At 40.0% G+C, this 27223-nt stretch overlaps 1 protein-coding gene across 1 annotated transcript in view; it reads left to right on the top strand.

Annotated features, from left to right (window-relative positions):
* Positions 1 to 27223, top strand: part of LOC132893013 (guanine nucleotide-binding protein G(s) subunit alpha) — a 69008-nt gene that overhangs the window by 4480 nt on the left and 37305 nt on the right. The gene's annotated exons all lie outside the window — the stretch shown is intronic.

Here is a 27223-nt window from a genome sequence, read left to right as displayed (position 1 = left end):
GCAAGCTATGGAGCTAAAATTAGGTGGGGTTTACATTAGACCATATCATCAGATTAACGTTTTTAAAACTATTAGCGTGCACACAGCAACACCAATATACGGATACACTTGGCTCCGCAGGCATCCTGCACTCCAAATCACACCGCCCTGAACAGCGAGTGCCCTCTGGAGGGTGCGCACTCCGGCCCTGCGCAGCTCAGAGTGCGCGAGTATAGCGCACGAGCAGTGATTCGGGACTGAGCCGCTGTGTGTGATCCCAGTGCATATCACTTACCACTTGCAAGTGGAAGGATGGCAGGCCTAAAGACAATCATAACTACACAATGGGCAGTATTTGCATCAGTATTTGCAGTATTTTCATACTTTTTATACTCTTTAATGAAAGGTGATTACAAGGCGGAAGTCCGCGCCATTTTTCAGCAGTCGCGTCACATGACCAACGCCAGCGAATCAGGAAGGTGGATGTCAGTGACGTTGTCCAATGACGACGCCAGCTAGAGCTCAGCACAGCATATCCACGTATTCTCAATGTTTACACAGCACCGGACCAGACACGATCTGGATTGAATACGTGGACCCTGGCGGATTCCCGTTTCCCGGCGTTTTCAGGCGTTTTAATGTAAACGGACAGTGCATCCGCGAAGAAAACGAGACAGATACGGTCTAATGTAAACTTGGCCTTAGTGAAGTAGTGATGGCAACCTATGTGATCAGTGTTGATGATAAAGCATAGTACTGTAGTCTAATTTTTTTTTTTTTCTTGTGTTAAGTTGAGTTTTAGCCGAATGCAGAATTAGCTCTTGTTGCATATGCACTTAAAGTGACCAGTGCAGCAGCAGCACTTTAATCTGGCAAATTCTCTCTGTACAAACTGATCAGCTTCCCAGGAGTCAACCTTCATGTTCCATACCACCATCAACAGCATGGAGCTTGCCATCTAGAAAATTGCTAACTAGTCAAGTTACTGAGCATAGCTTGGTTTACAGCTGCATTCCATTCTGGGACTTTGGGTCCAGCATGTTGCTGTCTTTCACTACATCTGCTCTGGATTTCTCTTTAATATGATGTTGAATGCCACTGGACAGTCATGAATGAAGAGATTCCTGTGGCCTTTTGTTTTTAGGAGCTAACAGTGAGAATTGTTAAAATTTTCTCCTGTTAAATGCCTATCTAGCTGTGCTAGAAGTGTCCTCACGGTATTTTCTGGAAATTGAGAAGGGTCTCTGAGGGCCGAGTAAAGAACTGCTGGGGGTATGCTCCCCCAGGAAAATTTCAATATTGAAGCAAATTTGGGTCCTTCTGGTGCAGTTTTGGCATGAAAAAGCAGTAGTGCTTCAGGTAGTGAATTTCTGGAAAAGGAATCAGTCAACTCGAATCATTTCAAGAAAATTCTTTATTTTCTGCCATTTTATTGCACGTCACCTTTGTGCCTGATTTTGTAATGCTTAGTCCTGTTTAGCATGGTTTGGTAAATTGGTAATGGCTGTCCCAACCACAGAAGCTAACCTTTCAATGTACATATTGAGCGTGTGTAAACATTACAGGGTTCTCCAGAAAATCTGAAGAAGTTGGCTTTAAAAAAAAATTTAAAAATAGTAGGCCACTAATGCTGGGGGGGCATGACCACCCCCCAAAATTTTGAAATTTACATGCCTTCTGGTACACTCTCGGTTAATAAATTAGTAACCATTTCCCTGTAAAATACTTGCAAAATGTGTGTGAAACTTCCTTCCAGGGGTGGGTGTGTGCTTGGCTTTCTCAGTTACCCTCTGTAGTATGCTGCCTGGCTCTGTAGCGTAATTTAACTACAGTACATACACTACAGCATGGTCATGTGATCTGGTTCAGCCAATCGGAATGAAAGACTCAATCAACAAATATGGTGCTGCTTCTGTTCATGAATTGAAGACAATTTTGTGGTGAAATAATTGGATTTGCAGCAAATTATGGGCAGGGGAGGCAATGTAAATCACTTGAACATTTTTTTCTGGTGCTGTGTAGCCAGAGAGAACCACCAGTAGCTGGTGTTTCTGGATATCTCTGATTAGAGATTTCACACGCACCTCGGATGAGGTTGCATGAAAAGTTCTGTGGCGTCCTCAATGGCTATCTTGGCGTAGCTTAGATGAACAAGGTGGTCCAATGTACAGATGCTAATTTGGTTGCGGAGGCCAACCTTTATTCTCTTGCTACAGCTGAATCTGGCTGTAGCATAAAACAAGGACTATGGTTGGTTGCCGTGCCATTCGCTGGCCAATGGGAGCACGCTGTCTGTTCTGAGCAGCAAATCACATCCCACTTCAGAAATAAGGGAGAGCAAACACTGTACCAGAGAAGGATGCCTGTGGGATGCAGATTTGTTGTTTGGGGGTCCCCACTCATCCATTGGTGTTTTATTTTTATCTGCCAGTGCAACAAACGTTGCTCGTTTTTGTTTCATCGTAGGACTTGAAGCCTGTTGTTGCAGAAAATTATCCATCAACTACTAGTATTGGCTGTCAAAGCTGGGTCAACGGGTCTCTAGATAACACGGAGGTCCTCTTGTGACATTGGCACAGAACACAACTGCTAACGTCTCACTGGATTAACCAGAACACAACACCGACCAACAAATTGGCACGAGAAGTCCCAATCAGAAGTATTAAACATTTACAGTTGTGGTCAGAAGTTTACATGCAGGGACATGAATGTTATGGCAATATTGGCCTTTCATTGATTTTCTTTGAACTGTTCTATTTCAGAACGATTGTACAACATACATCTTGAATAGGAAAACAAGAATGTGGTGCACAAGTTAAAATTTTTTGGGGGGTATTCTGAAATTAAGACAAGTTCAGAATTATACATGCACCATATTTGCAGGACTCTGTGTCAACTCTAGAGACTGTTGGGTGTGAAAATGCCAAGAGATCAGCAGTTTCTGAAATGCTCACCCCACCCAATCCACCTGGCACCAACCATGCCATGGGTCACTGGTGACCATTTTTTCCACATTCTGATGTTTGTGAATATGTCTGAAATAGACATGGCATATGTTTAGAAAATCAGCAATTTACCGTATTTTCTGGACTATAGAGCGCACCTGTATATAAGCCGCATCCGCTCTATTTTTGAAAAAAAATTAAGAGATACAAGCCGCACCGGGCTATAAGCCGCAGATATCCATGTTGAAAAATTAGATATATACTGCATGTACAGAACGATTTTGTACTGTAAATGTACATGTATGTACCTGAACAGATTCTTTCCGAACAGTGCCTTTTAACACGGCAGCAACTTTGCTGATTAAAACGGAACAGAACCAAGAGAAAATAACCGGTATTTATTTACCTTCATTTCTCCTGTGTTTGAAACCACAAGTCACTTTAATCATCTTCGCTGGATTTGAAAATAATTACCAGTTAGTAATTTGTCGTGCGTGTTCTATGTGCTAAAGATCTGCTAATTCTTCTTTGCATTGATTTTTCGTCTATCTTATTTTTGATTCTACTTCCGGTTAGAGCGCCCCTAGCGGTGGAAGAAAAATCCACAGAATAGCCACACCTTTGTATAAGCCGCATGGTTCAAAACCTAGGAAAAAAGTAGCGGCTTATAGTCCAGAAAATACAGTAACCACCGTAACCCTTTGAAAAACTCTCTAAATATCAGCTAAAACTATCAAAGTTCTTAAATAATATATTTAGGATGGCTATTGTTTTGCTGTTTTGTGGATTTTAGCATACATTTCTGTGGCTTGTGGCAATAATATAGAATTGTACATGATCAAAGTTGATTTTAGCTTGGGTTTTACATTATAAGAAAAAGACTGACAATGACACATTAGGTTGGTTACAAATTGGTTCAACTTATTCACATCTGTAAAATACAGGCCTAGGTGATATCTCTGGGAGTGGTTTTGATGTATTACATGTTGCTTTATTTTCGCATGGTGAGGTTGACATTTACATGGAATTGCCCTGAAGCTCTTACGATATATCTGCATTGCACTTCTGTGACATGACTAGCTGGTTGGATAATTGCGTGAATGAGCATGCATTCTTAATAAAATGCTCAAGTATACATTTCAAAATTGGAACCCTCGACAGCACGTCATGGCGTATTTGTCTCCCTGCTAATTTATTGATCTGCAGTATTTTAGCTCAGTCACAGGAAATGTGTCAAAGTCTTGGTGCTGCAAAACACCAATGTCTGTACAAGTGGAGATTTTTCTTGCCAGGTCTCCTACAGAGGTTTGTCTCAGTGGTTGAACTTTGTAAGGTAAGCACCAAAGAGGGAAAAATTGATAATATTAAAGTGTAAGCTCCAAAACAGGACCGGTCTCCTGTTTATGCATTTCTCACCTTAAGTCGGTGTTCCAGCTTCATTAAAGTGTATGGAACACCATGTTTAATGCAATACCTGGATAAATGACTGATTTGGCATGTAACGAATAGTGTGCAACAATAAATCGTGATACAAATTTTTTTGTATTCATTTTTTGTGTACATTTTTTTTGTATTCAAATGAATAAAATAAGTTGTGATTCAGGCTGTGCAGGAACACGTGCACTAGATGGAATGCAAAACTTCACCATAGGTGGAAGTAACACAGCTCTAATGCCATGAACACACACAATCTAAAATGGGAAAGAGCTGTTGTGCAATTGTACAAATGGCTCCAATTTCTTGTTAAATCCTTTTCCAAACTGCTGAAAGCTAAAGAAAAATGAAGCAGATGGAGGTAGTAAAGGTTTAAGAAAAGGTCTATTTAGCGTTTTCATTTTTAATAAAAGGGGTCTGTTAGTAGGCTTATGTTTTACTCCAGCCTTTACAAATGTGGGTAAATATTGTTAGTTATTTAAAAATTTTTAACATGATTAAGTTGATAAAACAATGTGTTTTTTTTTTTTGTTTTGTTTGTTTTTTCCAAAAAATATTGTGCATCAAATGAAATTGTGAACTGGGTGACTCATTATGTGCCTAATGACTGATCATAAGGGCTGTAACAATGTCTTTTGTCTGATATGAGGCTTCTTGCTTGATTCATCAGGAATACATTAGACTGTGTAACAAAGTAAGCTCTAACTTTGTTAAATTGCAAGTGTGTGTGTGTGTGTGTGTATACTGACGTTAATACCACAAATGTGCCTGTGCAGCACATGCGTACACTCGTACCTCAGCACAGCTTTAACGAATTCTTTCCTTCTCACTCAATCCAGGTTAAAGAAGTTGTTGCAGCAATTGAGGGGTTCATATTCAGTAGTGGAGAACAGAAGATTGTAATGTACAGCTTTAATTCGCTGAGTGAATGCATCACGTAAACACTGTCATTATTCCAGTTTGAATTATTCTACTTGTGTAATCCTGATTTTTATTTATTTATTTTTTTTACTCGGTTGAAACCTTATTTAATTCCACTCCCTGTGACTCCCAAAGGAATTCTGTCCAGTCCCTCTTGCTACTGCAGTTATTTTTGTATTTTCGAATGAACTAAAGCCCTATCCAGATAGGATTGCGTTACATTTACATGGGATCCTGGGGTGACTGTCTCCATCCTGATCAGCCGTATCGATGTGGGTGCCCCACACCCATCCATGGATACCCATGTCTGATTTTCTATGCAAGTGTCTGAGTTGGTAAAAACTCGGTCTCGTAGTACCCACACCAGTGACCCTCCCTTGGATATTAAACACTTCCTGAGTCACGGAACAAAAAATGGATGCTTCTTGTATACATTGTGATTGTTGCTGAAGTTTTGGTTTGACCCAAAGAGAAACGAGCCAGTGTCGCTTCTCTACTCCAGTGCCTCTTCGGCCCTGTTGGGAATGGAGCGTAATTATGATTGCGTGATGCAGACATGCGGGTTTGTAGAAAATGCAGTCCACAAGAAACTTTCTCATCCTGTGGTTGTTTTATTGCTGTCTGGAAGTGAGATTTCTATCACTGAGGAGAAGTGAAGTGTTTCCCAAAATCTAAATGGATGAATAATTTTAAAACAGCAATGCTAACCTTGATATAGCAGTTAATAATGATGGATTGCTGTAAGCATGTCATACAACCCTGTGCCTGTTAGTGAGTGGTTTTTTTTGTTTGTTTGTTTTTTTTTGGGGGGGGGGGGTCTTTCCCTTCCTCTCCCTCCCCTTTGGTCCTGCTAGACCTGGGTGATAAAATGATGGCTGTATGTACTGTTGCAGCGGTCTCAAAAGTAGCCGGTCACCGGTGGCAAATCGCCGGCTATGGCTTGTTATGCCGCCGGCTATTGTCAGTCGAGTCACAAAATTTAATATTAAATATTTCTGACAGCAAAAAAAGTTGTGAACGTAAATTACATCCACTGTCATGCATGTCCGTTGCCGTGTCAACGGTGTTTACATCCTCGACACGAGTGCAGCCATTACTGCCGCCTGTGTTGCCAGATTGTGTTTACATCCTCGACACGAGTGCAGCCATTACTGCCGCCTGTGTTGCCAGATTGTGTTTACATCCTTGACACGAGTGCAGCCATTACTGCCGCCTGTGTTGCCAGATAGCGCGTTTTCCCGCCCAATTTGGGCAGTTTTAAGTGCATTTTGGTGGGTTTTGAACATATTTTGGGCTGTAAAACATCAGCAGTATCTGGCAACACATTTTTTTACTTAATACAAGAAATTAATGGATGCCAACATTTTTGCCAAAATGGTATTTTATTTTCCATTGTTTAGGCAGCTTCAGCTGTGAGATTCTGTTCAAATTGTTTTTTTCTTCTATGAAGCCTGAGCCATTTATTGTATTAGTTTATAATTATTGTTTAATTTGGTCTTCAGGAGAGACTGCCTGCACACAGCACTAGTATTAATAGTTTTTTTTCTTACATGAAAGCTGAGGCATTTATATTATATTTTAAGGTAACTTCATGTTGTGCTGTGAGGTTCTCTGCACTTAAACTTTTGAGCCAACAGGAGCATTTGGATAAGTAAAGCCTATTTTTCTGCATTTTTGTAGTCCTGGTAATCTTTTTATATTGGTAAAGTTGTTTATAGGACCATTTCTCAGTGTCTGTTTTTTTTAATCAATAGTTTTTCAGTAATAAGTTAATATTTAACATCACTCAATTTTAAACAACCCCCGCGCCTCCCCCATGGCTTGCCCCCATAGTCTCCAAAATTTCTGTGGGAAACACTGGTGTGCGTAACAACGCTAATCAAGCTTAAGCTAGACGACCCGCCTCAAATACCCGTCCCGGGTAAATGTTATCCCAATTTTAGATGGCCTGTTCCAAACCATCCCGCCCCATGAAAAATTCGTACTTGCATATCTATCTCTGTCTGTCTGTCTGTCTGTCTGCACGCTTTGCGTGCATTGTGTCTGCCGTTGGCAGACATTTTACCATTTTGCACCCTGCTGTAAATTATTTGTACCCTGCTATTCTCCTAAACTTTGAAGCCCCTGCTGTTGATGTACTTCATCAATAGCATTAAGAAAATTTTGATAATTTCATTTAAACGCATAAAGCCAGAAATAGCGTTTTCTGCAGGTCTTAATGTAGGGTTTGGAATTTGCTCCTGTCCTGTGGATTGGAATCGTCTCTGATTTGAGCCCCTCAGTAAATCGCACGTGTGTATCAACGATAACCATGGGCTTCAGAAAACTGTCTTTCTTTAAGATTTTTTTTTCTTATGTCAAAACACAAACAAAAATGTTCTATTTCTGTTACTGACGGGGAAAAATGATAGGGTACACAGACTATTAATGTCCTTTTTAATAATCAGTTAAATGGGCTAGAAAAAGGCGCTATTACAAAGCTGAATGTGCTGGCTGGACTCAAGCATTTCATGTTGTCTTGGTAACGTTAATGATAACTTATAACGTGCACACTGATTAAGATCGTCGACAGCGTGAAAGCTCTGTTCATGTGGTCGGCTGTTTGGCTAATCTGTCCAGTATAACACAGTTCCATTTAGTGATGAAGTACAATATGTTCACTTATTATTTATCTATTGCGCACAGGACATTTCCTTTCTTGATACTTATCTGTTAAAATGGGTCTCCAGATATAGTTTGGCGGCTGTTAATATTCCTGAGCGGCCAGTGTTCTGACATTTTAGCATGCTGAGCAGAATAGCATAATCTGGCTTGATGCACTATTGGTATTCTATTCTGATCAAGTATGCCAGAATATCAGAAAACTGGCCCAAGTAAAGTCACTATGTGGGGAAATGCTGTGCAGACGATGTGGAAACTATCGATAAAATAGTGGGTTTTTTATATATAAGGCCAAAAATAATTAATACTTTGTTTAGGGTTTCATGTTGTTTTGAGTTTGGCTCGGGAGGTAGGGATTTTTTTTTTTTTTGAGAGATAATAAAATAGGGTCGGGTTTTAGAACTTTTTTTTTTTTTTTTTTTTACCCATCGAGATTTCCCGGCAGCCAATTCATAGTATAGTATTCATAGTAACAGACCACCTTACCTGGCAACTTTTTTGCTGGGCAGAGAATAATTGGCATGATGGGATGTAGCTTTCATCATATCAAATGCATTGGTTTGTGCTATCTTGTTTGGGGGTTCAGCAGCTGCTTCAGAATCATTTTGTGTACATTTAAACTTCAAAACTTTTAGATTCTTGAAAACACCAAACACATTTGAGTGGCTGTCTGTACATTTGGTCAGTGTTATCCAAAGTTTGTCCATGGCCCTTTAGCTGATTCTGACATCGATATCTCCAGATTTGTTGTTGACAAACATGCAAAGTCAGATTCAATATCTTCAAATGTTTTACGAATATCCAAAACATGAAATATGTTCAATCCTCCTCCGTGTTTGCAAGAATCTTGTAAAATATTAACAACATTCTCAGCATCCATCATGGCGTCAATCTTCTCGCGCTAGCAACAGCAACTTCCCGTCCCGTATGTAATGTGGATGCTGATTGGTTGGTGCGCTGGAACAGCCTCAATATGGCGCCGGTGATATTCCAGTTTAACTTTGGTGAAATGTTTGATAAGCATTTCGTTTTTGTCAACGTGTATGTTTTAGAAAATCTGATAATAGTTAGATTTGCCAGCTAATTTCAGGGTCGGTCGGGAAACCCGAAACACTTTTTTTTTTTTTTTTTTTTTTTTTTTTTTTTTCATATTTTGGCATTTAGACATGCACAGTCGGCTCCATTTCAATGGGTCGGTCGGGAAACCTGAAACAAAGGTAAGGGGTTTTTTTGGCCTAAAGTTGCTGAATTCAACCTTTTTCTTCTAGTAAGTATTAATGTCGCTAAATTATCAATTATTGACTGAAATGAAACATTTTATCGTGATATATTTTTCAGTCATATCGCCCAGGCCTAGGCCCTATGAGCTTCATATCTGGATGAAAGTTAAAAAGCCAACTCCCACAACATTTGTATTGGTTACTGGTAATCCCATCCAAATTAAATTATCGGTAGGCAGGGGTTTCCCCAGAACAAAATATCAAAGTGGTGCTAATGATGTGGAGCCCAGACCATGAGGCTGGCAAGCTGCTGGGGGGTTCAAGGGGGAGTATTAATTTCTAATTTTGAAATTGGAGACTTCAAATGGTGCATTCTGGTGGCATCTAGGGCTGATTTAGGCACAATTCAACATTATTAAATTTGCTCCTCCCCCCCAACCTTGTCAAAAATGCAAAGGGGAAGATTTAAAGGGCAAACTTGGATTTGAAATGAAAGCACTGGAAACGGTCAATTCAGAGAAGTATTTAAATAATATTGGCGTCTTTGAGTGGTCTATCAAATATATTCCATTCAGCTAGCATGATATTGAACAAGTCGAGGATGAGTTTAATATCATGCTAGCTGAATGGAATATATCTGATAGACCACTCGAAGACAGCCAATACTATACATACACAATCTTTATCAGCATTCTCGAAGGCAAACACTAGCGTACCCGCAAGTTGGTACTGTTAGCGCGACAGCGAATTCACCTTTCAGCTGCTGTAGCGTTCATCAGTAGTAGCACAGGCTAACGACTGAGAAACTAGGATTTCTGTCCCAAGACAACTCTTCCACGCACAGTTGCCACAGCATTTTTCACTCAGACTTAAATATTCATTTCCCAATGTATTTTACTTACTTTTAAAATCAACATCGACAACTAAACACAACGGAGTGACCTCGCAGTCATGGTGGGTTTTTTTTTTTTTTTTTTTTTTTTTTGGCGGCAAACTGTTCATCACTCACTAGCACTGAAATTTTATGTCTCTGATGCGTCTCTCTCTTCCAGCTTTGTAATGTCCGTTGGTAGGCAACCCCCCCCCCCCCAATAAATATGCGTGAAGAATATATAATGTTTTGTTAGCCTTTCAGGTGTTCAGCGCATCTTTAGTTTGTTTATTTAATGCTTAAACCTAGCACTGGATTAGCCTTGCCTTCTCTCTTTCCTGGCAGATAAAGAATTGATTGTGCATGCGCAGCAGAGACGTTTTGTCATAGCTCATGCGAAGATCCAGTGTGTGACATCGTGTTGTCTTGACGACATGCAATAATAGAATAACTTTGCACGCCCGTTCTCCATTAGGGAGAGTGGCATTATACCGGTACATGGAGGATAAGCAATATAACAGTATTGCATGCCATCAATAAACCCACTGGACGGGAATAGAATTCATGTTTTTATTCCATGGAAAAAGTGGCCCGTATGTATAATTTATTACACAACAAAAAAATGCATAATATATAAAAATAGCATGCCTCTTCATTTTCTAATTCCAGGATGCCAGGAACAGAATCTGCATTGTTTATTTTTTTTTTTTGCGTGCAAGTGACAGCTCGGCACTGACGTCACATAGTGCAGTGGAGCGCTGCATATCTGTGCTTTTGGGAAAGCCTTGGTAGGTGTGTAAATATTCACCCAATTCTCAATTTGATATTGGGTTTGTGATTCAATTTTTTTTTTAAGAGAATTTTATTACCAAAAATGCAACATTTATCTTCCTATTCTTTATGAACTTAAGCATTCCTTTTGTTAAATTAAAAAGGGGGGGGAACCTTTCATTTTCTTAACCTCTTCTTTCGGCTGCTCCTGTTCAGGGTCGCCACAGTGGATCTGTTCCGCGCATTTGAATTGGCATGGGTTTTATACCAGATGCCCTTCCTGATGCAACCCTCCCCTATCTATACGGGCTTGGGACTGGCACTTAGTATGCAAAACACCAGTGGCTGGGTATTTTACCGAATCTGCATGTCTTTTGGACTGTGGGAGGAAACCGGAGCACCTGGAGGAAACTCATGCAGACACTGAGAGAAGATGCAAACTCCACACTGAAAGGCCCCGGTCAGTCATGAGGTTTGAACCTGGAACTTTCTTGCTGTGGGGTGACCGTGCTAACCACTCCTCCACTGTGCTGTGTATAGTGTGTGGTGGTGGTGTGTTTTTTTTTTTGTTGTTGTTGTTTTTTTTTTTTAATTAATTAAATAGCCAACAGTAACTTACTCATTTGTAAAGGTTGGAGTAAAAAGTCTAACTAATTCCTTTTATTGCAAAAATGAAGAACATGAATATCAAATGGGCCTTTTCTTTTATGGACATTTTCTACCTCCATTTGTTGGTCTTTTCTTGAGCTTTTTGGCAGTCTATAAAAAGAGAGCTGTGATTTTAACCTCGTTAAACCTCAACATTTCTCGTTAAATCTTTTTGTATAGTGAATTGCACAGCAGCTCTCACTAAGTGAAAATGTGAATTTAATTGCATTTAATCTGAATGTGAAGGGAACCTTTAGTATTCAAATCATTTTTAAGACTAGCCCTTAAATTTAAGTGCTTTTTTTACTGAACTTTTTTAAATTCATTAAATATACTATTAACTTTTAAGACCCTTTATTGGTATACTTAAAAGTAATAGTTTAAGTACATTTTAAAAGTTAATTTATTAACTTTAACTGGCATCTTAAACGTTCCTATTAACAGCATTTCGTTATTTTTAAGAAGTCATGGAAAGTCACTTAAAATACTAGAAGAATTCTTAGTTATCAGTAAATGCACTGAAATTTAGCATTTCCTGAACTTTTAGGACACTAACAGCTTTAAGATGTTCTAATTTGTTTAGTGTCTTTCCCAGTTTCAGTCTGTGTGCGCAGCATTAGAGCTGTTCCTTCCGCCTACGTTGAAATCACGTGCGATCCGTCTATGAAGGAACTAAGATTATGCAGCCTGATGACTGCGATTATTATTATTTTTTTTAATTAAACTTATTTTTTTTAAACACTTCAGTGACTCATATAGTTGTAAATTTGATACGATTTAGCGTTGTTGCATGCCTAATTCTGAATGCAAGAGTGGTCATCTAAATAGTTATTACATCGCTCATGCAGGAGTAAAAACCACTGATGGACACACAACTGCAAATGTATCAGTTTAACTAGATATTTTAAACTCCTGATAGGAGATAAAGACTTACGTGAGGCTAAAGAGCATTCATTGTCACTCCCTGTTAACAAGAATGAAACTGATGTATGTATATTTTAATACCTGTTTTGCCAGTTCAAATGAGCTGCTTGGCAACACTGAAATGGTTTATTGCAGGGGGTTGAATGGGGAGCAGGATGTGTTGTGCACCTAATAAATGTAAAATTAGAACAAATAAGCGTTGGGGTGTTTTTATTTAATAATTCAATAGATAAAAAGAGAATTCCAATTCTTGCTTGTTACTGCTAGTCTGAGTTGGCTAATAATGGCGCTCCCTGTACTCGCAAAGCCCCATACCTAAAGGCCTCTGCATGCTCTTGCGACAAGGCTTTCGCAGATAGCTTTTCGCAGACAGTTGTAATTTATCGTTGAGCGGGGAGTAGGGTTGGGCGGTATTACGGTAAGAAGGTATCCCGAGGTATCCAAAAGTACCAACGGTATCGGTCTCATTACCGTCATTTAAAAAAAATATATAATATCTAAATAAATATGGAGTACATGAGGTCATAATATAAAATAATAAATTGAAGATCATCCCGAATAACTGTGTGATCGTATTTTCACTAATTCTATCAATTTCCTAAAGAAGTTCTCATCGCGTGCAGGGTTGTTTGTCGTTACCATGGCAACCCTGCGTGACATTTGGAGTCTGACAGAGAGCTTCGCAAGAGACTGAGACCGCAGTTGAAAGATGGCAAGTCAAGATAACGAGTTAGTGGCAAAAAAAAAAAAACATCGGCAGTGTGGCAGTATTTTGGTTTCAAACCAAACGAAAAGGGAGAGCCAGCAAACACAGATGAAGCTGTGTGTAAAGTATGTAAGAAGACGGTCACGGCGCGAGAGGGGAACACCTCCAATCTGAGTGTTTTGAGTAGGTTACATGAGTAACAACAAGGTAAAATAATATAACGTATGACATTTGGGATGTGGGTAATAAACGTTTGAAATGTCATCTACTGAAGAAACGGAAGAAAACATCGTAGCGTAAACTGTTAGGTTTCTGGTGGGAATTAGCAATGCGCTTGCTATCTTTGTTGGGTGTGTTAAACCGTATGGATTTAAGTGGAATAATTGTAAGGAGTTATGTGATCAAGACAACGTTTTAAGCAAGGGAAGGCCATTTGATTATTAATTTCCCCGCCATGGCATGACGTGGGCCCATATGATTTTGCCTTGTGCAGTTATCACGCATTTGAATTAGGTTCGCCTCATTTGCGCTGAAGAATATGGTTTATCGCGCAGTCTAAACGGGGTGTTGGTTGATTCTTTTTCTTTTCTTTTTTTATTTTTTATTTCCCATGCTTGAAAGGGTATGATCCTGCTCATCGTGTACTTTTTTTTTTGATGGAGTAGGTGAAATAGTGCTGCAAATGGCGTTTCAACGCAGACATGTGTAAACGACAGTTGAATGCTATTTTCAAGATGAAGGAAGAGTTGCGTGATGCTTTGAAATATCTCTTAATCCATTCATCAATGCACAAAATTCGCTTTGCTGCTTAATCCATACCACAATGCACACAATTCGCTATGCTGCTTTTAAATAGTACATTTGAGGCATAGGCACAGGTCTGGACAAGGTCCGCCGGTATAGGCGCACGTTACACAGTAGGCCGAAACAAAATATTTTTTTCTCGGTAATACCGTATACCCCGGGAAAACACAGACAGTTTAAAGGTATCAAAATTTGGATACCGCCCAACCCTAGCGGGGAGTAATAGGCGTGCGCGATGTTATTCACCGCTACAACGCAAGGGGTTGCGAAATCGCTAGGAGTGGTTGGTGGGTGTGGTTAGTGGAGTGTTTATCCTCCGGTTACTTATAATGACTAGAACTGGAGTCGTATAGATGTACGTACTTCCTCACTTCCTCGATCAACCGCTCTTCGTGCTGCTCCATCTTCGCTCATGTTTTTAAAAATGGCGGTTGTGAAAACAAACCGAAGCGGAAGTGTGTGTACAGCGGATGTAGAGTGGACCAATCGGAGCCCTCTTGTCTGCGAGGCTTCTGCGATGGTCACAATTTTTGGGAGGTGCGCGCAGAGCGTCTGTGTGTGGGGGGGCTACGCAGGCGCTATCTGCGACACCGTCTGCGAGGACTGCGTTGTCAGCATAAATTGGCCTTAAGAGAATGCGTCAGCCTGATTTTTGCTGGCCGTGTGTACGTGTACCACCACAAGGAACCCGATTGTAAGTGCAAGGCACCTTATCTCAAACACTTGACCACTGGACAATGAAATTTGTATCTTTTATTAATATTTTAGATGGGTTTTTATCCAGCTCTTATTAATTTCCTTTTTTTAAAAAAAAAAACTTTGCAAACACATTTGACAAAATGTTCACGCCAGTTTCTTCTAAAACTGGTTAGTTTTATTAGTCCACTAGCTCGTTGGATAGTGTGTTGTGTGGGTTTTTTTTTTTTTTTTTTTTGGGGGGGGGGGGGGTCCATGTACGGGCAATAGATGGATGTAAGTGCAGGAAGAGTTTTATTAAACATTGCCACAAGACAATGCAGCAATTTATTGCACTATACAATTTAATGGTTCATATGTTGTATTCTATTCAGGTTGCTTTTGTGCCCTTGTAAATATTTTGCTCATACATTTTGCTCTTAAGCCGTACCTAAATATGTATTTTAGAACTTTTTCTATCAAGCTGCACAGCTCGGTAACAAAAACCCCGGCCTATCCATATGCCTTGGCAGAGTAGATGTGACGTTGGTGTGAAAGGTTGAATGTTAATAAATACATAAGGCCTTGTGTATTCTCTTGAAATATCTTAAATGCTGTCCTGCTGTGCATGGAGTGCATTAGGTAAAGTGTATGTTCCACCCTTTGTAGGGTGCAAACTAGGGCTGCAACAGTTCACCACGGTGCACCGGAAATCGAGTTCACACCTGCCGTACTGATTATCGATCCATGTAGCTGTATTTTCGGTTTGATTCGGCGGCATTATTTTTACTTATTTATAAACACTTTTACTGCGTAACCATTACACTTGCATTGTTAAATTGATGTGAGAAAGCGATCGGCTGGAATAGAGCACAGCTTAGCTTCTAAATAAAATGTGCAATTTGATTGGTTTGGGTCCTTGCTCTTGTCCAGTGAGAGTAGCTGACATGTTGCTGGGCACCAAAATAGCAGAAGCCAAGCTTAAAGATCCTTCGTCTCCTCTTAAATCGAAAGCTTGGCTACATTTTAGGTTTCGAGAGGACACAGAGGATATTGCAATGTGCCACACGTTATGCTGATATGAAGTATAAGGGAGGGTCAACTACATACCTCGCAAGTCATTTAAAGCGAAAACACACCGTGGATGTAAACGAAGTAAGTGCCGCCACATTGAAAACTGAAAGTATTATGAAAGTAGTAAAACCAGGTGCACGGGGACAGTTAAAACTGTCAACAGACCAAAACTGAATGTGCATAAATATTCCTGATTTGCTTTACCTGTTAGTTTAGAACCAAAATTACAAAACAGTTTTACATGTTAGAGTTACTAGTGTACTGACGGTACTGATTGAACGGTTATGAATATGCATAAATATTAAATTCCTCTTTGAAGAGGAAGGTGTTTGATTTGAGTGACCGATGCTCACTGCTCTTTGATCAGGAATTAATCAGTTCAAGTTGCCAAAATATCCTTATTTTATCTATTGTGTGTTAAGCATTTTACACTTGCATCCTGTTCCCTTGTCAGCATTTGGAAAGTTTTCATCTTTCCAGACACATTTCAATGGGATTTTTAAAATCTGAGGTTGGTTTGTCATTTATTTGCAGAATCTAAAATGAATCAAATCAAAGGGTCTGACTCATGGATTGAATCGAATCTGTGTCCTCGTGAATCGTTGCAGCCCTAGTGCAAACAATGGTAATGAAAGCCTTTAGGATTGGGCCCCATTTGATGGCCGGTATTACTTGTGTAGTTCTGGGGGTGGGTGTATGTATTTTAATTCTCACATCTCATCTGTAGCCGCTTTATCCTGTTCTACAGGGTCGCAGGCAAGCTGGAGCCTATCCCAGCTGACTACGGGCAAAAGGCGGGGTACACCCTGGACAAGTCGCCAGGTCATCACAGGGCTGACACATAGACACAGACAACCATTCACACTCACATTCACACCTCCGGTCAATTTAGAGTCACCAGTTAACCTAACCTGCATGTCTTTGGACTGTGGGGGGGAAACCCACGGGGAGAACGTGCGAACTCCGCACAGAAAGGCCCTCGCCGGCCACTGGGCTTGAACCCGGACCTTCTTGCTGTGAGGCGACAGTGCTAACCACTAAACCACCGTGCCGCCCTATTTTAATTATAAAAGGTGAAATAAGTGCTTGTGTACTGTGACTCTTTAACACACCGCTTCTCATGATACAGGGATGTAAACGGCGCGCCTTTTGGCGAATGCCGCCTTTTTCACGGCTGAATCGCGCAGATCCGATTTTTTTGTTTTTGTTTTTTTTAGGGGTGGCGTTGGAGTGTCTGATTTAGTTATAATTTCAAAGTAAATTCTGTATTAAAATTACTAAATAAGCAAATGCCGTTACAGTCCATGAAACATAGGAAGTATAAGTATGAGAAGAAAACAGTAAATCAGAAAGCTGCGCACGTTTGTGCGAAAGCTGCGCAAAAGTGCGCAGCTTTCTGATTTACTGTTTTTTTTTCTTCTCATACTTCCTATGTTTCATGGACTGTAATGGCATTTGCTTATATACAGAATTTACTTTGATGAAATTATAATCAGACACTCCAACCCCCCCCCCCCCCCCAAAAAAAATCGGATCTGCGTGATTCAGCCATGAAAAAGGCAGCATCCGCCAAAAGGCGCGCCGTTTGCATCCCTGATGAGTCTATATGACGTCGCCAAAAATGGTCGGTGATTTTGACAGGTGCATCTAATTTAAGTGCTTTTTAAAAAAAAAACGCACGCACACAGACCCTTCACTGTTGCTGTCGTCGTCATCCCAAAACGTACGCACACGAACGCACCTGAATGTTCATGCTCTAGAGCCAACCTGATTAGCAGGTGACTAGAGGGGAATTCCTGTCTCATTGGTTGGATGTTTGAGGCCCACAGGCTTTTTTTTTTTTTTTTTTATGCTGTTTCCTGAGACCTGAGGACCAATTTAACATGGGGATGTTTCCTTGTTAAGTGGCAAAAACTTGGGAGCCACGTAAATAAATTTGGCATTCAGATATTAATTTTGTGATGAGAAGGGGGCGGTACAGTATCAACCTTCAGATTGATTGATTGATTGGGGTTTTTTTTTTTAATAAATTTACCCGCAATGTTGTCTTGGGACAAATATTTAGCTGGAACTACTTTCTGAGGCTGCCTAAAATCCAGTAAGAATCTTTCATGTATTGTGGCCATATCCAGTCCTACCCAGGGCAGAGCAACAATGTAAAAACCTGTTGGTGCACTTTGCTTCATAGAATGCCATTAGTGTTTAACATGGCATGTATGTTGCCTTGTCAGGTGACCTTGTATTTTGTTCTATTTTATCATACGACAATTGAAGTGACTGGTTCAAGTTGTGGTATAAATGGAGCTCTCCTACCCAGTGTGAGACCAAAAAAAAAAGTTTGTGAATAGTGAGGAGTATTTTACTAATTAACTCAGTGACTGTAAATTCATTAGCCTTCTTACTTGGAAAGTGAAAGTTCTGAAGTGCTTGCCCAGCCAGGCCCCTTGTGTTGCTTGTTTGCTCAGCTAATTAACTTGACCGACAGTAGACACCTCAAACTTATAAGGGCCCTTCATTGATGCAGAGATGTCCACAAGCGCCAGTGACCGGTGGTTTTCTCAGCCTACACGCTGTCTCTGCTGACGACTCGATCCTGGGGGAAGGTGGGGGGGACTTCCAATGTTAAAGTGACTTTTATATTGTCTCGGCTGCCCATAATTTGCTGCAAATCCACTTACTTAACCATGGAAGTCTCTTAGATTCAGGTCTAACATGACTGGAAGCAATGCTATATTTGTTGATTAATTCTCCTGCTCTGATTGGCTGAGCTGGACTGCGTGACCACACCATAGCGTATTTAGTTCTTACACTATGTAGGCATTACAGAGCCAGGCAGCATACTACAGAGGGTACCTGAGAAAGCCAAGCACGCATCTGGAGGGAAATTTCATACATGTTTTACAAGTGAAATGATCACTAATTTATTAGTGGAGAGTGCAACAGAAGCCACCAGAAGGCATGTAAATTTTCTGGGGTGGGGATGCCCCCCCCAGCATTAGCATCCTGGGTTTGCCACCGCAAATTTCAGAGCCAGCTACTTCAGATTTTCTGGAGAACCCTGCTGACATGGATTTTTTATTATTTTTTTTTTTTTAATTGTTCAGCCTCTGCCATACTGCTGGGCGAAGAAAAATATAGCCACGACAGTTAATAACGAAAATCGAGACGACTGTAGTCGGTACAATCTCTGAAATTATTTAAAATGTATATTATACCAGCAGATTGTGTTGCATCAAAAAGCTGAAACATGCAGGCATCACAGATCATGTAAATTACCCACAAATGTATTTATTCCATTTGAAAAGTGTACGGCAAAAAAGCTACCAGATTTTGGACACTGACGTCCTGAACTATTTAGTATTTAGGACTTGTGTATATTGGAGAGATGCTGAAGGTATATAGAAGTACATATGCCTTCCACCATTTCAAGGCCGGTTTTGTGCTGGAATGTTATGGGAAATGCCTAGTAAAGAAAAATACCTTATGATAGAGGTAAGCTCACGTGGACTTCTAATGGCAGTAAACAAGCCAGGGCTGAAATCTAGCATATTTTATGCTGTTTAGCCTCATCTACGTTCTCGGTACATAACAAACATGTTGCTACTCAAGCTGAGCATTAGGTCTAATAAAATGTATCGTGTTGAAAGCCCACATCCAGTTTTATTCTATCCACGTTTACTGGATTTTGAGAAACGGAGCTTTTTTTTTTTTAAACATTTTTTGTGAATTTGATAATCTTTTATACAAAACGTCTGACAATTGCCACTTGGAACATAAGCAAGCTGGCAAAACGATAGTGGCAATTTGTGAAAAATGGTGTAATAGTTCTTGAAAAATAGATACGTTCTTACCATCAAATACTTTCATTCTGTGTCTTTGCTTTTTTGGGGGGTTTTGTTTTCAAGTAGTTTTTATTTCGTCCTCAGTTGGTTTAGGAACACTCTCTGCCATTTTTGTTTTTCTTCTCACAGTATAGGAGCTCATCTCATTATCTGTAGCCGCTTTATCCTGTTCTACAGGGTCGCAGGCAAGCTGGAGCCCATCCCAGCTGACTATGGGCGAAAGGCGGGGTACACCCTGGACAAGTCACCAGGTCATCACAGGGCTGACACATAGACACAGACAGCCATTCACACCTACGGTCAATTTAGAGTCACCAGTTAACCTAACCTGCATGTCTTTGGACTGTGGGGGAAACCGGAGCACCCGGAGGAAACCCACGCGGACACGGGGAGAACATGCAAACTCCACACAGAAAGGCCCTCGCCGGCCATGGGGCTCGAACCCAGAACCTTCTTGCTGTGAGGCAACAGCGCTAACCACTACACCACCGTGCCGCCCCCAGTATAGGAGCTGATAGTCTAGTTGTTGAGTAGCCAGTCAGAGCGTGCAATTGTTTATCCAGTGAATGTGGATGAAATAAAAATAAATGTCCCCACACACACGAGAATGCTTTGTTGGCATCCAGTCTTGTTTAACTGCAGCTTGCCATTTTTCTCATCTTTCTGGGTTTGCCAGGAAGCAGTGAAATGTTAAACCAGGCTCCTCTCCACATCTGTTATTACATCCAAAAGCACTACAGGTTTCTGGCATTGTTCTTTTAGATGTAACTTGTAGAAGTTTATCTATAGAGGTTTACTGAATTGGGCTTACAGTCACTCGTACATTGTGCCAGTCAGTGTCGAACACAAAGCTTGCCCAGCAATATGGCCACATAAACCGTAGTTTATCTGTAGTTATGATGTTATGTGAAGGACCCTTATCAGCTGTGATGAAGTTCTGTGTTAAATCAGTGTTTCAGCTTGAGTAACTCAACAATGTTGCATGCAATTCCTGGACATAAGACTTACCTAGATTACTCCATCAAACCAGTCTGGCAAATAAGTGTACCGTCTGACAGCGTTTTTTTTTTTTAAAAGGAGGGAGATAGATAGATAGATAGATAGATAGATAGATAGATAGATAGATAGATAGATAGATAGATAGATAGATAGATAGATAGATAGATAGACCGTATTTTTCGGACTATAAGTCGCACTTTTTTTTCATGGTTCGTCTGGCAATGCGACTTATACTCCGGTGCGACGTATATATGTTTTTGTTTTGTTTTTTTTCACCGCGGAATAACTGGAGCTGATGCTGAGTCTGACGACAGCCACGCAGAAGAAGAGGAAACGGCGCTTCATCTGCCGCTGGAGGCAGAGTTGTTCAGAAGCGACACCGAGGATGAGGAATTCAATGGATTTGCTGATTGAGTGAAATCATCAGCTTGATAAACTTGATTGACCTGTTTTATTATTAATGATAGGCCTATAGTTATTTAAATAAGTTATGTAGTGATTTTAGGCAGTGCTTAATTTGTAAAGTGGGAGGTCCCAGAACGCAGGAGGTGGGTGGGTCCGGCGACTCAAAAAAAAAAAAAAGCGGGGGATGGTTTACTATAACTTAAAGCACATGCGCTTATTGTGTGTGTAAAATAATAATAATAATATCAGACATTATGATCTTAGAAAACGCTTTAGTGACAGTTAGACAGTAATATGTCGTGATATTATATTAAATATTAATTTTTATTAGTCTATATATTAAATTATATATTACATTTATCTTCTAAAATAACAGACTGTACTCATCACAACTGGTTTATTTCACCATTGGAGATCAGATCACACAAGACATGAGTTAAATGACTCATTTTAAGGATTTAAGTAGGGGATTTAAAAGCAGTTTTTTTTTTTTTTTTTCACTAGACTGTTGTTTTTACTACCGTACCTGTCTTTGGAGATGATATACCTATAGCCTACTTGACCTCTGATTTGATGAAATAAAATTCGACAAAAATGAAGAATGACACTCCTCGATGATGACTACAGCTTTAATAACACAGATGAAAGAGCCATGGGGCGATAATAAGCCCTACCGGTAAAAATAATCTAAAAGCAAACTGATTAATGCATCAGTAATAGGCTACTAATATTAGTTATAATAATAATATAGGCTATTAGTAATAACGATAGTGATAGTATTAAAGATAGTAGTAGATATTTAAAATAATCAGACTAGGCTACTTACAGGGCAAAGGGCACGTTATCACTGCTCAGCTGTTTGTTTATTAAATAAACAATGCAGTCGCGCAGTAACCACGCGCCGCTTATCAGATACAATCACAGATTCCATGGATAGAATAACCCTTCAAAAAAGTGCGACTTATAGTCCGGTGCGACGTATATATGTTTTTTTTTCGTCTTCATAATGCATTTTTTGGCTGATGCGACTTAAACTCCGGAGCGACGTATAGTCCGGAAAATACGGTGTGTGTGTATGTGTGTGTGTGTGTGTATATATATATATATATATATATATATATATATATATATATATATATATATATATATATATATATAATTATATATTTATTATTATTATTTTTTTTTAATAATTCTAGCCCAAAAGTATCAGTCGGTGCAGCTTTTCTCTTGATACAAATGGAAATATCAATCTCCAACCCTAGATGAAATTCTAAATGTGCCTGAATTATTACAGGGCTCGAATTTCGCGGTGGTCCAGTCGCCCGAGGCGACTTAATTTGTCATTTGGTGGGTAATTCTTGTCACTAGCCAGCCTGGCTGGCTAGTTGAAAATAAATATATATGAAGCGAAGATTCAGGCTAGGGCTGTGCGATATATCGAATATACTCGATATATCTCAAATTCTGTGCGAGATGCATATTGCATTGTAACTATCGAGTATTTTATGGTCATCTGCCGACTTGCGTTTGTTTAAAACATTTTCCGGTGGTTTTCTCCCTGTCCCTCAGGCAGTAACATTAGGGGCTGCCTGGGGGGGGGGAAATGTCACGCATTTGCCAACCAATCCCGGGTGACATCTAGGTGCTGAAAGGAACTTGCGGGAAGATTTTCTAGTTTCGGTTTACAGCGCTGACTCAGTTCGTGCAATTGCTGGTGCTGCATAGGCTACCGTGTAAGCTCTGTCAATTTCAGCGACAAATTAAAAATGGAAGTGGACGAATTGGCTCCTAAAAGAACTAGTAAGGGGTCAGTCATCTGGCATTTTTTTTTTTGGATTATATTATGGTGCTCTGTGGTCTCATTTATGTATTTAACAACAGTATCAAAATACTCGGGTCTTGAAAGAAATGCACGTTAGTCATGAACAATGGTAACTACTCTCTCTTTTGTGGTGTTTTTGACAGAAGTAAAATTCATACATGAACAAATTTTGGCTAGTTGACTGTTTGGCTAGTTACTTTGGAAGGTAACTAGTCCGGCTGGCTGGCGGAAAAAAAAAAATATGAATTTTGAGCCCTGTATTCATGGGTGCAGATCCCAGGGGGGACGGGGGGGACATGACCCTCCCTGCCCAATTTCTGAAAAACGTGAATTGTCGTCCCCCCCCCCCCCCCCCCCCCCAATAAAAATCCGCTAAATTATTCAGAATTGTACAAACAAATGTATTTTCAGACAAATGATTCCTTGTGCAGTACTTTTTTTTTTTTTTTTTTTTTTTTTTTAAATGATGTGGCGAGCCTCCTACGAAGTTGTGATTTATGGTTGCATATGGGAAAAAAAAAATCACTTGTCGTTCCCCCCCCCCCCCCCCCCCCAAAATCCCGACATCAGATCTGCACCCCTGCCTGTATTAGATGGTTGTCGTATTAGATGGTTGTCGTACAAGAGGGAAAATGCTAATGGATGTAAAACTGTCATTATTTTAGATTATGTTGCTGATAAAGAGGAGAATGATTGATTTTTCAGATACCAGAGTTTCTCACTCAAGTGGGGTCTGTTAAATGGCCTAAAAATTACTTTCAGAACATTGCCACATCACTGGTATTCAGAAGGTTGAGTTTGAATCCCGGTATTGCCAAACTGCCACTTGTCACATCCTTGAGCAAGACTCTTAACCCTCAGCTGTTCAGCTCCGTTACAGGTCGCTTTGGAGGAGGAGTCTGGAAGGATGCAGTTTAGATCTTTATTACTGCTCATGTGACCTAATCAGTATTTTATGACAATTGGTTTACTTCATTATGTAGTCTGTTCAATACAGACCTATCAAACCAAGACCTGTAATGATATTGAAATTCGCTGATGGTCAGTCTGTTGCGATGACCAAGTTTCACTAGCGATCAATTTAAATGTCCATCAGAAAATGTGGTGATGCAGCTTTAAGATGGTCAAAAAAAATTAAGTTCTCGTCTCTGCGAATGCATTTCCTTTTAGCCTATTTTGCATCCTGTACAAACCTTAAGTCTAGTTTTCTCTGATGCATGATGGCATCCCTTGTCCATACTCGCTGAACAGATAAAGTTGTGCCAGCCTTCTACACATGGGATATATTTGCTGGCAAAACATGAACAGGGGCTTAAGTTAGGAAAATGAAGCGTCATGGCTACTTGATTATACAAGAATTCAGCAGGTGCCTCAGCTGCTGCTCGACACAAGGCAAATGCATGTGTAGCTTATTTTATTTCAGTTTAATCATGAGCTTGGTTACAGGTAATTTTTTTAAGTCTTTTTAATTATAAACTGACTAAATGCTCGTGTGTAACAACTACAGCCATGGGTTATTTATTTTTTTTTTTTAATTTGTTGGCAGGCATGTAAAGATGTCATGCAACAATGAGAAACAGTCCAGCAGCCGGTTTCACTAAAGTAGTTTAGACTGGTCTATGGGTTAAGATTGGTCTTAAGTTTCTTTATAGACCAGTCTAATGCAAGTAAGACAGTTTCACAAAAGTTAAGACTAATTTTTTAAGTCTAATTTTAGGCTTAAAAAGTAAGACACCCTCCCCCCAGTCTAATATGGGTCTAAGGGCTATATCACCATGGTAATAACTGAAAGTGTGTGAATCAGTTTGTTGTTGTTGTTGGACATACTTTCTTAAATGAATAAAATTAAATTTAAAAAAAAAAAGTCAAGCCATAAGTGCCATCAATGTCAATAACTACAAGAAAGCTTGAAATGTTAAGGCAGTGAAGTGCAAGTATGTAATACACAAATTTAGGCTATTATAATCTAACTATAAAGTATCCAATAAAGAACAGTGTAATGCCAGCTTATTCATTTTATTACTTATAAATAATATAAATATATATAAATAATATAAATATATCAATTCATTTATGCATATAATTACATCACCGCTCATCACTTATCTCTCTCTCTCTCTCTCTCTCTCTCTCTCTCTCTCTCATATATACACACACACACACACACACACACACACACACACACACACACACTACTACTACATCACTCTAAGCGCGAGTCTCTTCAATTTAAGTTGCAGTCGCTCCAAAAGGAAAGACTGCAACTTAAATTGAAGAGACTCGCGCAGATGGAGGAGTGATGTAGATAATAACGGCGACTCGCCTCCGTAGATCTCTATCACCATTTCGGTGGTGACTTTTAGTTTCTTCGCTTTCCCTCCTCCCGTTGGGGGTCCCGTTTTCCGCTTGTATATTTCCTTTTTTGCCTCTGGCACCATATTTTTAAACCTCTTCTGCACAGCTGACACGTCTCGTACCGCAGCGGGGTTAACGCTGTTCACCACATCGGTGATTTTTTATTTTTTTTTCCACACCTCATGTTTCTTTTTGTTGGTACACTCCTCATTGAATTTCCCCAACAAAACCCCTTTGTAGGAATTAAATTCTTCAAGAATGGCTAAATTCTCTGAGTGTGTGAACGGCACTGACCGGTTGCTGTCCGCCATTTTTTTTTTTTTGTTGTTGTTTTGAAAAGAGTCTTAAATTACCAACAATCCTTTGCGGCATAGTACGACTTATAGTCAGAGTCTTAACTGCTTTGTGCAACGGTTTTTGTTAGACGTCTATGCTAAGTCCGACTATACCCTCTGTCTAAGTTATAGTCATAGTCTATCTTAGTGAAACCGGCTCCAGATTGCGACTAGTTGTAATTGCATTGTTTATACAGCAGAGGGTGCAATAACATACAGTAGTGGGAATGCATGTGACTTCACCTTAGGTGGAAGTAACAGCTGTAATGCCATGAAAACGCACACATCTGTCTGTATGACTGACTGACTTCTCATTAGCAAATTAAATTCTGTATAAAGCAAAAAAAAAAAAAAAACTTTTCTAGCCATAGGGCTGGGCAACATGATGTGATTGCCACAATATAGTTTTCTGAGAGATCAGTGATTTTGTCTTGGGTATTTTGAAAAATATTTACAAGCTGACAAAGTAATGCTGATGGTAAGGTTAAACTTTTTTCTTTATATATATATATATATATATATAAAATAAATAAACCAAGTGCATCCCCCCCCCCCCCTTCTCAGTGTGCCCCCCCCCCCCCCCAACAAGTTTTCTTGTAAAACATTAGTTTTGCTGGAAGTTCATAGCAAGTTCAGTCTATTGTAATGCTCGTCATGTGTCATGGAAATGTTTTCGAATTGCGGTGTGATATTTTTGTCACATTGTCCACCCCAATTGACATTTAAAAATGGTGTGGGGGATGAGAACATCAAATAACTCCTCTTCTGATAGTAGGGCTTACAGCAGTATTTTATTGTTAAGGTCTATTACATTAATGATGTGGGACATGTTGCAGAAATGGGAGTTATAATTGATTGCTTATTTTATTATAATTTAATGCCAATTTATGGAGACCCATTACAATGATTTCTAAATTGTGCAAAACTACAGTTCTATTTTAAGCACTTAATTTTTCCCGAACACAGCATATTTTTGATCCAGTGAGAATTTATATCTAACAACTTCCTGTGTTCAGTAACAGCATGTAATCTCATCGCCTAGCCTGCTAGCAGGCCTGGCTAAATGCTGCTTGCGTTGTGGCCGTTTTATTTATTTTATTTATTTATTTATTTTTATTTATTTATACCTCTCTGTACGCACGCACGTGTGTGCTGTTTATTGCTGAGAATGTTCAGTTAACCTGCTTTTTACATGTATGCCAACTAGCAGACCTGGGGCTATGTCCCAGTAATGGGGTTGAGTGGTTTTCCTTCACCACACTACATGCTGTCTGCTGCTGAGCCTGCTACGTTATCTGAATTCCGCCATCCCGACATAACACCCCTCCTGCCCGAGTATCTCTCTCTGTCTATTAAGGATAACTTGTCTGTTGGGGCTGTACACAGTGGTTCAGTAGGAGACCAATGCGCTGGCCCTCTCTGCACTACACACTTTTTCTCCCCTACTGCTAATTCTTCCCAGCGACGTTGGAGTGTCATGCCTGACGCACTGAGATGGCTTGTAAGTTCCACTACTGCGCTCGCTGGAGGTCATAGCACCCTGGTGGTTTCTTCCATGAGTGTTTCTGCTCTGTCAAAGATTTGGTATCATTAGCCATGTGCATGCGGGTTTGGCCCTTCTGTGTATTGCAACCCAGCAGTCCAGGAAACAAGCGTTCCTGGTGCACAGGTTTTGTATGCCCCCCCCCAAGTATAATTTGTACTTCATGCTGCATTCAACTGACATCAGCATTTGGAACTCGGACCCGGGGTGGGACTATGGATGTTTCAGTGTTCATTGTTTTTAGCAACAAGCTAGCCAGCTAACTGTGAGTGGGGCATGTTCCTCT

The sequence above is a fragment of the Neoarius graeffei genome, chromosome 10, assembly GCF_027579695.1.
Source record: "Neoarius graeffei isolate fNeoGra1 chromosome 10, fNeoGra1.pri, whole genome shotgun sequence".
Classification (NCBI taxonomy): Eukaryota; Metazoa; Chordata; class Actinopteri; order Siluriformes; family Ariidae; genus Neoarius; species Neoarius graeffei.
Note: the sequence above shows the minus strand (reverse complement) of the source record. Positions and strands in the feature narration are given on the sequence as shown.